The sequence below is a fragment of the Bidens hawaiensis genome, unplaced genomic scaffold, assembly GCF_021521415.1.
Source record: "Bidens hawaiensis isolate Kalapana, Puna unplaced genomic scaffold, B.hawaiensis_p1.1 tig00001336_1, whole genome shotgun sequence".
Taxonomy (NCBI): domain Eukaryota; kingdom Viridiplantae; phylum Streptophyta; class Magnoliopsida; order Asterales; family Asteraceae; genus Bidens; species Bidens hawaiensis.
The window spans coordinates 4,220,637-4,233,982 of record NW_027491075.1 but is presented as its reverse complement, the minus strand read 5'-3'; the positions used below and the strand labels follow the sequence as shown (position 1 = coordinate 4,233,982).

The 13,346-nt window shown below is 41.9% G+C and overlaps 1 pseudogene; it reads left to right on the top strand.

Moving 5' to 3' along the window:
- The first annotated feature begins 8,266 nt into the window (after nt 1–8,266).
- On the top strand, nt 8,267–10,190 carry LOC143571858 (crocetin glucosyltransferase, chloroplastic pseudogene; annotated as a pseudogene).
- Nucleotides 10,191–13,346: the final 3,156 nt, after the last annotated feature.

Genomic DNA, 13,346 nt, shown 5'->3' with positions numbered 1-13,346 from the left:
AGGCTTCATGCCTCAAATGATGGCACACTTCCCTTGGACCCAGCTCATCAACCAAGCATTGGGTACTCACTAAGGGAAAACGAGTCATAATAGAAGGGTAGATGAAGATCTAGCGAAACCTTATAAACCCGGCAACCTTTCTTTTTTCACTCAACAAATTGCCGACTATGACTCTCAAACAAAGATCAAAATGCCGCCCCACATAAAAACATATGATGGGATCGAGGATCCCGAAGACCACCTCCAGGTCTTCACTGGGGCGGCCAGAATTGAAAAATGGTCCCACACTGAATGTTGCTTGATGTTCATGCAAGCATTAGTCAGATCAGCCAGGATATGGTTCAACGACCTTCCTACTCAAAGCGTTCGAAGCTTCGATGATCTGAGCAAAGGATTCTTGGCACACTTTTCACAACAAAGAAGGTATGTCAAGGACACCACGATCATTTTCCAGATAAAGCAGAAAGATGATGAAAGCCTTCGAGACTTTATCGAAAGGTACAAAAAAGAAAGGTTACAATATGTGGGGGCTGACGAAAAAATGAGGGTGGCAGGTTTCATGAACGCCATCACCTCCAAATACCTCACAAGGTACTTTAACAAGTGCCTACCTAAAACCCTTGAAGAAGCTCTTGAGCGAGCTGAAGCTCATATCCGAAGCGAAGAGGCTGTTGATTTCAAAGAACAAAGAAAAAGAGCTCCTAGTTGGCAAGGCAACAGCCCCAACCGAAAGAGAGGGAACTACAACCCTTATGATAAATACCCAAGGAATTCAGATCAACGAAGACCTGAAGGTTGGAACCCTCCAAGCAGGGAAAAGACTGTGAACTTCACAGCCTTAACCAAAACTCCTCAGGAGAACCTTGCTACAGAAGAGGTGAAACACAACTTCCGACCTCCTCGACCCTTGCCCAAGAGCAAGAAAAACGAAAACTCAACCCAATTCTGTGATTTTCATGAAGAAAAAGGTCACCACACCAACGATTGCTTTCAACTCAAGAGAAGAATTGAGGAAGCCGTTAAGTCTGGAGAATTGGCTCATTTGGTGAAAGGGGTCAAAGACAAGATGGCTGAAAGAAAAAGCAAAGAGGTCAATATGGTGAATATAGACGATGGTGTTTCCCACAAACGACAACGCTTGGAGGCTTGGGAGCTTCAATGTGTCTGCTTCCCACCCCCTCAAGGTGACTTACTCTCAAACCCTTTGGTGGTAGAAGCAAACGTGGGAACACTCAAAATGAGCAAAGCCTACATCGACACAGGGGCGGCCACAGAGATCATGTATGAAAGGTTCTTCAATCAACTAAGCAAAGAAGAACGTTCGAGGCTTCAACCCTCTGGGTCTTCTATAAAAGGTATCGCCGATGTACCCTTAAAGCCTCTAGGCCAACTAACCCTTGATGTCTGTTTCAGTGAAGGCAGGATGAAGAAAACCAAACCACTCACTTTTGTGGTTATCAACATACCTTCCAGCTATGATGTGATCATAGGAAGACCGGGATAGTATGCGTTCAACATGGTTGTCTCAGTTGGTCAAGGTGCTGTGATGTTCCCAACTGACAGGGGAATCGCAACCCTTCAACCTTCCCAAGAGGTTTACACGGTTGAAGGGGAGAGTTCAAAAAGTGAAAATGAAGAACAACGCTTGATCATAAACCCAAAGTACCCTGAACAAAAGGTACGGGTAAACACAAGCCTTTCTAAAGAAACTCTCTCACACCTTGAGAAATTGTTGATATGTTACAACGTTGTCTTTGCTTGGTTCCCGGGAGACATGACCGGCATCCCTCGAAGCATTGCAGAGCATGAGCTAAAAATACCACCTGATGTCAAGCCTGTCGTCCAAAAGAAACGGAGCTTGGCCTCTGAACGAAGCTTGGCAGCCTACCAAGTGGTTGAAAAGCTAGTCCTAGCAGGGATCCTACGTTAAGTCAAATATCAATCTTGGGTTGCTAATCCAGTCATGGTTCGAAAGCCTGACAAGTCTTGGAGGATGTGCATCGACTTCAAGGACTTGAACAAAGCATGCTCAAAGGATTGCTACACATTACCCGAGATGGACCTCAAGGTTGACTCCTTAACAGGCCATCCCTTCAAGTGTTTTCTTGATGCCTACAGGGGTTACCATCAAATGCTCATGAAGGTGGAAGATGAAGAAAAAACCGCATTCCACACGGACAAAGGCATTTTCTGTTATTAAAAGATGCCTTTTGGCCTACGAAATGCCGGTGCAACTTACCAACGTCTAATTGACAAAGCATTCGCTAGCCAAATTAGCAGAAACCTAGAAGCTTATGTCGATGATTTGGTGATCAAGAGCAAAACTGAACGTCAAATGCTTGATGACATAGAAAAACCTTCCAAAATTTAAGGAAGATCAATATGAAGCTCAACCCGGGGAAATGTTCATTTGGGTTCGAAGAAGGCAAGTTTTTGGGACACATTGTGGGCAAATAAAGCATAAAAGCCAATCCCAACAAAGTCAGGGTTGTTCTTGAAACTAAATCTCCACAAACGGAAGTAGAAAGCCTAAACGGAAGGCTTGCAGCCTTGAAGCGTTTTACCTCCAAGCTTACTGAGAAATCCCTACCCTTTTTAAAAACGTTAAAGGGTTGCACAAACAAGAAAGATTTCAGGTGGACGGAAGAAGCAGAAGAAGCTTTCAACCAAATGAAGCAACACTTGGCTTCACTTCCAGCTATTGCAGCCCCTGAAACGGGAGAATTGATCTCTGTCTATCTCTCAGTCGCTGAAGAAGCATTAAGCGCGGTTCTAACCATCGAACGAGACAAAGTTCAGGTACCCATTTATTTCTTTAGTAAAACATTAAAACTGGCAGAGATCAAATATCCTCCTTTGGAAAAACTTGCTCTGACCTTAATTCAAACGGCCAGAAGGCTTCGAAGGTACTTTCAAGCACACCCTATACAAGTAGTCACTGACCAACCTATCAAAAGTGTGCTTGAAAAACCTGAAAATTCAGGACGATTGGCCAAATGGGCTGTGGAACTAGGTGAACATAACATCACCTATGTCCCAAAAAAAAGCTATAAAAGCCCAAGTCTTGGCAGACTTCATTGTGGAAATCCCGAAGCAAGTCATTCCTGAAATACACACAACTGCCACTGAACCTTCTGACCCTGAAGCCTGGAAGCTTTTTACCGACGGGGCTTCCAGCATCGAAGGGTCAGAAGCTGGGCTCATTTTAATCAACCCTGAAGGGTTAGAATTTACATATGCTCTTCGACTTGAATTTCAGACCACCAACAACGAAGCTGAATACGAAGCATTGATCGCTGGTCAGAAGATTGCCAAAGAGATGAAGATCCAAAAGCTACAAGTCTTCACAGACTCGTTGCTTGTTTCAAGTCAAGTCAATGATAGCTATGCAGCAAAAGAGCCTAACATGAAGAAGTATCGTGAAAAGGCAAAAGGGTTGAGGATCACGTTTCAAGAGTGCACTGTCAAACAAGTCCCAGATCACAAAACAAAATAGTATGCCCTGAGCAAACTAGCATCCCTCACATTTGCACACCTCACCAAAAAAGTTTTGGTTGAAGTGTTGAAGACTCCTTCAATCCAAGAATTGGAGGTTCAAGATGTAATCACTGAAGAAGGTCCCAATTGGATGACTCCCATAGAAAAGTTCCTCAAAAATGGTGAGTTACCTTTGGACCAGACAGAGGCTGAAAGGGTTCGAATCAAGTACCGACAGTATGTGTTGCAAGGAGAAACTCTTTATAAAAAAGCTTACCTTGCACCGCTACTAAGATGTGTGGGCCCTGAACAAAGCCAATATCTAATCAAAGAGGTTCACGGGGGAATATGTGGAGCTCATTTTGGGCCATGAACGGTGGTTGAAAAGCTGATGAACCTTGGATATTTCTAGCCCACGATGCACCGCAATGCAGCCGAACAGCTCAAGAAATGTGAAGCTTGTCAAATTCATGCACCGGTTCCCAAAAGCCCTAAATACGATCTGGTTCCCATCTCTTCGGCTTGGCCATTCCACAAGTGGGGAATGGATATCGTTGGTCCATTCCCACCAGCCAAGGGTGGGATAAAATTTTTGTTGGTAGCTGTGTACTACTTTACCAAGTGGCCTGAAGTCAAACCACTTGCAAAAATAACAGGCAAACAAGTCATCGACTTCGTATGGGAAACCATCATTTTCCGTTATGGGTTTCCAGGAGTGTTGGTCACGGATACTGGGAAACAGTTTGCTGAGAAGCCTTTTAGCACATGGTACAAAGAATTCAGAATCACTCAAGTATTCAGCTCAGTTGCATACCCACAATCCAACGGCCAAGTTGAAAGAACAAACAGAACCATCGTTGAAGGAATCAAGACAAGGCTGGGAAGACACAACAACAATTGGCTTGAAGAACTCCCAAATGTTCTATGGGCAATAAGAACAACCAAAAAAACAAGCCACAAACGAACACCTTACAGCCTAGTGTTCGGATCAGAAGCTGTAATTCCAGCCGAAGTTGGAGTTGTGACTCAAAGAACACTCAACATGGACCTCGAATCAAACGACAATGAGACCATGTTGAATTTGCAACTCCTTGAAGAAGTTCGTGATCAAGCCTTAATAAAAGAGGCTAAGTACAAACAGAAAACAGAAGCTTACTACAATGCAAGAGTAAAACATGAACGTTTCAAGCCTGGAGACCTTGTACTCCGAAACAATGAGGCCAGCAAGAAAGAAAACCAAGGAAAGCTTGGCCCAAAGTGGGAAGGGCCATACACAATCCTTGAAGCTCACAAGGGTGGATCCTACAAGCTGGCCGACGCAGAAGGCAAATGGCTTCCAAGACACTGGAATGGCAAAACCCTTAAAAGGTTCCATGCCTAGTATAAGTCTTAAGATGTATTTCATGAGATGTATAATTCTCCTTTTTGTGAACATCAACCTCTTGAATGAATGATAAAGTTTTTGTCATAACTTGTCTTTACTATCCTATAATCAGGTTGAGAACCTAGCAAGAAACTCCATGGCAAGGGCCATGTAAGGGGATGAGCTCCCAGGTCACATCGCTCAATAGGTTCAAGGGTTAAATGGACCTATATAAGGGGTGAGTACCTATATCAATCCAACTCCATGAGACTTAGAAAATTTTTGAACTAAAACTAATCTCATAGACAGGTCTGAACAGCCTCCACCAATTCGTTCCTTAAACTTCAAAAAGTTTACGAAAACAAAAACATACATTAAGTAATAATATAAAGGATAGCCAACATGTGCCTTTTACCTAATAAAGCCTTGAAGCTAAAGTGACTGAAGCACTAAACTTCTTAAGGAAAATTAGCTAAAATCACATCAAACAAATAAGACAAGCAATCAGCACACAAATACATAGAACATCACAAGTTCATAAACAAGGCCATTCTAAGGCCATAGCATCCATACATAATAAGCCAATTAAGGCTAAAACAAGGAAATCACAAGGATTCCCAAGAAAATGTTCAAGGGCCATAAAGGCCAAACACAACCACAAGGTAGAAACTTTAAGAGTTCCTTGCCAAACCTACATTGTTCAAGATTACATAACATTGTTTAAACATGCTAAGAAAGATACGAATTAAGTGTTCAAACACCAGCAGCAGGCTTGGAAGTACTAGCCTTAACACTTTTACCCTTCTTGGACTTCTTGACCTGCGATCGAACATCAGCAACAGCCGAGCCTTTGAGGCTTGCCACATGAGATCCGTCGCTTTCCCCAGATAAAGTCTCCTCACTGTCACCGGAGCGGGAACGTTTCTTCGACCAAGACTCAAGCACCTCCTTAGAAACCTTCTCATCAAGGCCGGCTGGTTTCAAACCCTGCAAAACTGAAAGAGGCTTACCATAGCATGATGAAACTTCACCCACATAAGGGTAAGTAAGCCTTTCCATCGCATGAACTGAACCGGTGAAAAGCTTGTAGGCTTCAGGGTTGAACAAAGGAGACTGCTCCATAGGCTGACCGGTTTCATGATGATGAAAGCCTGCAATGAAACCCAAATGCTTTCCATGGCCTAGCAGCTTTGTGTAAACATCACCCAGCACCGAGTTAAACTCTTTAGAATGAAGCAAGTAGGATACAACCTGCATAAACCCATGCTCGATCAACCACTTGTTATCTTCAGAAGTTTGGGTAACCCAAGCCTTCAAGCCTTCCTTCTCCATCTCGAAGGCTCTCCTTTGCACCTCAAAAGCTTCACGGTCAGCATCCAACCTAGCCCTGTCAGCTTCCATAGCTTTCTTCAACCCGGCCATCTCATTCTCATGGCAATGAGACAACTCTTCAATCTTTTTCACAAGCACTTTCTCCTTATCTGAATAAACTTCAACTTCCTTCTTCATGGTCGCTATGGAGACCTTCATCTTCTCCTTCGTGATCATAAACTCCTCATATTCCTCCATCCATTTCTTAAAACGGGTGACACCTTTTGCCAAAAGGGCAAAAACGTTGGAATAGTTCAAAATCAACCGGGACAACAAGGACTCACCTTCCATCTTGGAGATAGTATCACGAACCCCCGGAGGAGCAAAATGGGCTAAAGCATCGGCACAAACTTCAGGATCCTTGAAACTATCCCCAATCCTGACACTCCATTCCGGCACATAAATCGCATTTCCGTCCAACCCTTGAAAGACTGGCATCTCAACCTTCTTGCCAGCCGATTTCTTCTTCTTAGAAATAACCAACCCCTGTTCCTTCTCAACCTCCATAATCGGACCCTAGTCTTCAGAAGCTTGAATATCATCGCTTACCTCAACTGGTTCATGAGAAGATGAGGTAGCAACAGACTTCGGAAAACGTCGTGTGGAACGACGAGTTGAAGACTTTGGAACAGCAGTTTTGGTGAACCCTTTAACGTTTTCAACCCCAGCATACTCAGTACCCTCAAAACGACCCTCCTTGCCCCGAACAACCGAATCCTCCCCAATAACGGCTGCAGCATCAGTAAAAGCAACGTCGAAAGTATCATCACTCTTTAGGAAATCCAAAGCAGACATGACTACAAAAACAAAATAAATCCATTAACAAATATATCAACAAGGTAAACCAAGTACGGGATAAACGAGCGCATACCCTTATTATCTCTCATAAGCACGGGATCCCGATTAGGCTTATCCCAAAGTTTGCTAATTCCTAATAACACAAGAAGATGTTCGGGAAAAGGGCGAAGACGTGAAGGACATTCCCTAATACGTTTCAGAAGCAAGTCGTTCTACTCTGATTCGGCCGGTTCAGGCTCGTGTAAAACGGCTTCGGGTTGTCTCCAATCAGGTTTAAACGGAAGGATAGAATCGGAAAAAAATAAAAAACGGTTATTCCAAGAACCGAGGGTTGTAACCGCCGAAGAAAACCAAACACTTTTCAACCTTTGTGTGTTCAAACGTATACAAATTACCGTTCTTTTCCAAACGAAAGAAACGGCGAAAACTCAACAACGAAGGGTCATAACCTAAGGCTCTACACAAAACTTTAAAGTGCAAAACCCTAGCGAACCCTAATGGATGGATTTGGCCGAATGATATACGATAATACTCTAAAACATTAAGAACAAAAACCGAAAAAGGATGTCGGAGGTTAGAAAATTCGAAATGACGGCAATATAAAGCGATAAAACCCGCCGGACAATGATCAATGGAAGAGTCGACCGGCGGAGCAACCGATTTGTACTTCAACCCTATTCCCCATTCAATACAGAACGATTCAACCTCTTGGTAACCATAATTTTGAAAGAAAAAGGAAGGATCGAGACTAACCTGGAGATGGATTGAATGAAACTTGAACGTGTTTATGGTGGAAATTGTTAAAAGAAATCTGGAAGAAAGTGAATAGTTATCCCAACAATAACTATTAATGAAAAAGCAGTTATTGGGAACTACAATATGGCAGTTTCCATCAAATCAACTGTCACATCAATAATTCAAAACATAACCAAATCCGAACAAAGCCTCGAAGCTTACAAGCCTCGAAGCCTTTAAGCAATAAACAAAATGTGTGAAAAAGTCAGAAGCCCTTGAGCTTACCTCTCAAACACCTCTGACTTGGGGGCTGATGACGGGGGTAGCCCAAGGAAATAATAAAATGGCTGGAACATATTATCTCTAAAAGGGTTAAAAGGTTAAAAGGTTAAAAGCTTCAAATCCTGCCCAAACTTATGTAAATAAGCACCCACGTGCTACAATACAATGTCACATCACTATTCACATCCTTGTCCCCTTTGAGCAAAGGACACATTCAGATAAAGTATTATTTTTTTATCTATGGACCATCGGTCCAATGCTTCCCGCCCAATATGGTCAACTCTCTATGCAAACAAGAGTCTAACTAGTTAGTTACATCAGAACTAAAAGGCTTACATCTCCTCACCTATATAAAGGATGCTTAGCCATAAACACAAACACACCAAGATCTGGGCAGATAACACCATCTCCCTAATCTTCTCTTCTTCCTTGAGAAATACGCTCTTAGCTTATTTCTTTCTTACTTCAACAACTCCATAGCTTTACCAAGAACATCATTCCAAAACCGATTCCAAACATCACGGTTCTTGATCATCTGTGAGCTATAACAACAAACAACTAACTAGTGAACCTCCTTCTACGTTTTGCAAACGTAGAGGGACATCACGACCTACGTTAGGCTATCCTGAACCCTTGAAGCCTTTTAGCCTAACCAGTCCACTAACTATCATTGGTCTTATCTTTGTTGTAGCAACATACTCCAAAAACAAAATCCTTATTGTCGCTCATCCGAACCAAAGCCACATTAACCCATCCCTCCATTTCGCCAACCGCCTCCTTAAGTTGGGTGTCCATGTCACCTTCTCCACCAGCCTCTCTGTCATACGACGCATTGATAAAGAAACCGGCCTAATCTTTGCCCCGTTTTCTGATGGCCATGACAATGGCCAACAACCAACTACCACCTTGCAACAATTCATCTCATATTTTGCTTCCAATGGTTCTTGCACTGTCGCGGAAATCATTAGCTCCGCGGCTGCTTCAGGCCAGCCTTTTGACCAATTAGTCTACACAACTGTCTTACCGTGGGCAGCCAAGGTGGCTAATGCCAATGTATTAGAATCGACTCTCCTCTTATGCCAACCGGCCACTATCTTCGATATCTATTATTATTATTTCAACGGCTATAAAAGTTTGATATCTTGTAACGACAACAACCCAACATTTGCTATTAATTTACATGGGCTTCCATCGTTAACCGCTGATGACTTGCCATCCTTTTTGTTGTCCTCTAGCCAGGAGGAACACAAATTTATCCTACAGATATTAGAAGACCATATTGATGTACTCAAAATAGCTCCAAGAATACTTGTGAACACTTTTGATGAACTTGAAATAGAGTCCATCAGAGCTATTGATAAACTTGTGATGCTTCCTGTTGGACCGCTCGTCCCATCCGAGTTCTTAGACGGAAGAAGCCCATCTTAGAATTCGCACGAACAGCTAGAGGAAGACTATATCAAATGGCTAAACACAAAGCCAAAACATTCTATTTTGTATGCTTCTTTGGAACGACGTCGACTTTATCCTTAGATTAGGCTGAGGAGATTGCATTTGGCTTGATTGAAAGTGGACGGCCATTTTTGTTGGTGATCATAGATGGTGACCAAAGGGCGAACTTGAGCAAGATAGAGGTGGTTAAAAAGCAAGGCATGATAGTGGGTTGGTGTTCTCAGGTGGAGGTATTGAGCCACCATGCAATTGGGTGTTTCGTGACGCATTGTGGGTGGAATTCGACAATTGAGGCATTGGCGGCCGGTGTTCCGACTGTAGCATTTCCTCAGTGGTCGGATCAGGCAACCAACACGAAGATGATAGAAGATGTGTGGAAAACAGGTGTTAAGGTGAAAAGGAGGAAGGGAGATGGAATGCTGGAAGGAAAGGAGATTAAGATGTGTGTGGAAATGGTGATGGAAGATAGAGAGATAAGAAGAAACGCTGAGAAATGGAAAGAATTGGCAAGAGAAGCTCTCAAGATTGGCGGATCGTCCACCAATAACCTCCAAGCTTTCTTGGACGATGCTTGAAATAAGATATCACATTTTGAGAATACCAAATTAATTTGCTTGTGTTACTTAGTGTTGTAAAATAACCCCTAAACGAGTGGATCGTTTAATAAGAAGTTCGTTTATGTTCCGTTATTAATAAATAGATGAACATCACTTTTTGTTAACAACTGTCACAATGGTGCGGATGCCTCTTCACTCTCTTCTGCTAGCTCACTTAGATATCTCGTATGTTTCTTTCTCTTCCCTCCTACTCCTCTCACAATTCTTTAGGAAGCCTCACCTTTCATCTGTAATTCAAGGCCCCTCACCACCTCTCTCCTCCATCATTGCTCCAAGTTGAATTTAGACGTCAATTCTCTTTGGCGTTGGAGATGCTCTAACCATCGATTTTCCTATAAGCATTTTTACGAAATATATTTTGGTGGGAAATTTCTACTAGTTTCCTATGAAAACAAATTTCTCATAAATTTCAGACCTTAATTTTTTTTTAAAAAAATAATCTAATTTTCCTACAAAATTTAACTTTTGTTGAATCATTTGTAAATTTATATATATACAATTTTGAAAGAGTTATGCATCATAGGCTTGTAACTTTGGTATGATTTGTTGTACTCTCTTTTGCAAGTTTCTTACGCTTCATAGGTTGTACTCAATGCAAGTTTCTTAAACCTAATATTTAGGTTAATTGTAATATTTTTCCAATTAGATTTCAAAATGTTACGATACAACAACGTACGTAAACTTTACGTGATATCTGAATATACCCTCGATGTGTTTTTTTATCTGTGTTTCAAATCGAGCTTATACCAATCAAATGTTCGCTGCGAAGCACTGGAGAATCCCACTAGATTGTGACTATTTTCCTACAAAGGTTTATAATTCTATAAAAAAAAATATCCTTCTTTCTATTAAAAGTTCTCTTTAACTTTGATAAAAAAAATTATATTCCCATTGTCGAAATGGTCATTGGTAGGAAATTGGTGGGAAGATTTGGTCACAAATTAGTTGAAAAAAACTTTCAAAAGGTTTTCCTGACCAAAACCGTTTGGTTGAAAATTAGGGGTGTTTATCTGATCAAATAACGGATTATTTCGGTTGATTCAAATCGAATTTGAAAATTTTAGGACTTTATCCGAAATCCGATCCGAATTAGGGATATTCTTATCCGATATGAATATACCTGAATTCAATTCGGACCGGATTCGGATAAAATCCGATTAATCCGAAATCATCCGAATAATCCGAAAATAACATAATAACAAAAAATTTCTAGTTTTTGGTCCCTAACTTTTTTACACATTTAGAATTATGTAGGTTCCCAGCCGGATCTACACGAGATATCTCGTTCTACGTATGTGCGGAATCCCTACGTAAGACGTTACGAGTATAGAACACGATACGATAATCAAACACACGTTGTATTTCAACCGTAAACACGTGATACAAAGATCACTAAAATACACCTGACTCGTTCTCTGAATAATGAACTTGTTCGATATGAATTTAAGCCGTAACCTAGACTATATATTCACGACAACTTCGCCTGGCATGTTCAGGCGAAGTTGTCACTAACTTCGCTTGTCTAACAAGTTCGCCTATATCAGCGAACTTGTTAGCAACTTCGCTTACATACAAAACTCAAATCTAACTAACACGATTACAGACACTCGACACTGAACTACTGACATCATGTACCAAAAGACTCCCCCTTGGCAGTAGCTTCATCTCTTTAGCTTCAAACACGTGTCTTGTAATCTTCAATCATCTTGTATCTTCAAGCATGCACTTCTTCTCGAACACAAACCGAGACAACTCTTTGATATTTCCTCGCTTCTTTTTTCCAAGCAGGAATATAAAATATCTTCTTATCATTCAACACCTGCAAATCAGCTTGCGATAAGTTTACCAAGTGCATCGGATCATAAACTCTTAGCACCTCTTGTTCATCCTCGTCTTCCATCACTGCCTCAGCTGTCTCACAATCTACATACCACCACTTTAGGTCTTTAAGCACATCCTTGGGCATTAATTTCATCGGTACTTCTTTCAAACACCGGATCGGTTTATACTTCATGATCATCCAAGGTTTTCCATCAGCTCTTAAACCTCTATCCTTGTCTTCAACAAGTTTTCCCTTTTGTGGTTTCAGCAGCTCAAATTTCTTCTCTTTTATACTCTCTTTCCACACAATCTTCCCAATGACTCTAGCCATATTATCGTCACTTCTGTTTATCAATCCCAATCTGGCTAAGTCTTTCACTTCACATTCTGGCAGTGTATTCAACGATCTCAACATCCTTTTAAAGTACTGAACACCGTCATACCTTTTAATCACGAAAAGCCTCAACTGTTCATCATATATCCAGCAAATAATCCCTTTCTTCGCTTCAGCATAGCCTTTAATGTTGTAACTCTTCTTAAACATTGTAGGGACCGCCGGTTTCTTCGTTTTGATGAACCACTGAGCATAGCCTTCTTTCCATCTAGGCTGCTCTTCCCATTCAGTCTTATCACTTGCCATCTCTTTACTCAAATCTGCTTTCTCAACATCTGGAATGTCATGCTCAATATTTTCCTCAACTATCTCTCCCTCTTCAATCTTATCATCAATCACAATCTCTTCTCCAATCTTCTCAATCACATCACTCGGTTGTACATCATCATCACCAACCAACTCATCATCTATCTCCTCTACGTCCACTACCACCACATCATCACCACCAGCTGCAGTTGTCGACTCCCCCTGAATTGTGGAAGTCCCAAGAGCTTGATCAGTTCTTGGCAACTCACCACCTGCATCTTTCGACGAATTGGGATCATCGTCTCGATCATTTCTCCTCTTGGTCCTCAACTCATCGCCTTTACAGCTCGTCTCCCCCTGAGATGCCAAGAACTCCTTCAGAGCATCTATGATTTTTCCATGTTCCACCAGCAGGGACGACTGCATCTGATTCTCTGCAACTAGGCGTTGAATAGCCTGGGTCTGGATAAGATTTACCCTTGATTGTTCTACCACGACCCGTTCAAGTGCTGCTATTCGTTCTGAGTCTGATAAGGTTGCATCGAAATCAAACCTCATATGTGATATATCTTGAGTGTACTGAGGAGGGATTTCCGATGTCACCGGGACCTCAGAAGTAGAAATAGACGTAACCGCAGGAGGTATCGTCACCGATAACCCTGCAATGGCCACAACAGTCGACTCGATAAATTGTGCCACGACCTCCGTTGGAGTAACAGTCGGAGGCGGCAATGAAACGATCTCAGGAGCCGAAAGTTGGAAAGTAGTGGGTGGGAGGCCAAATGAAGAT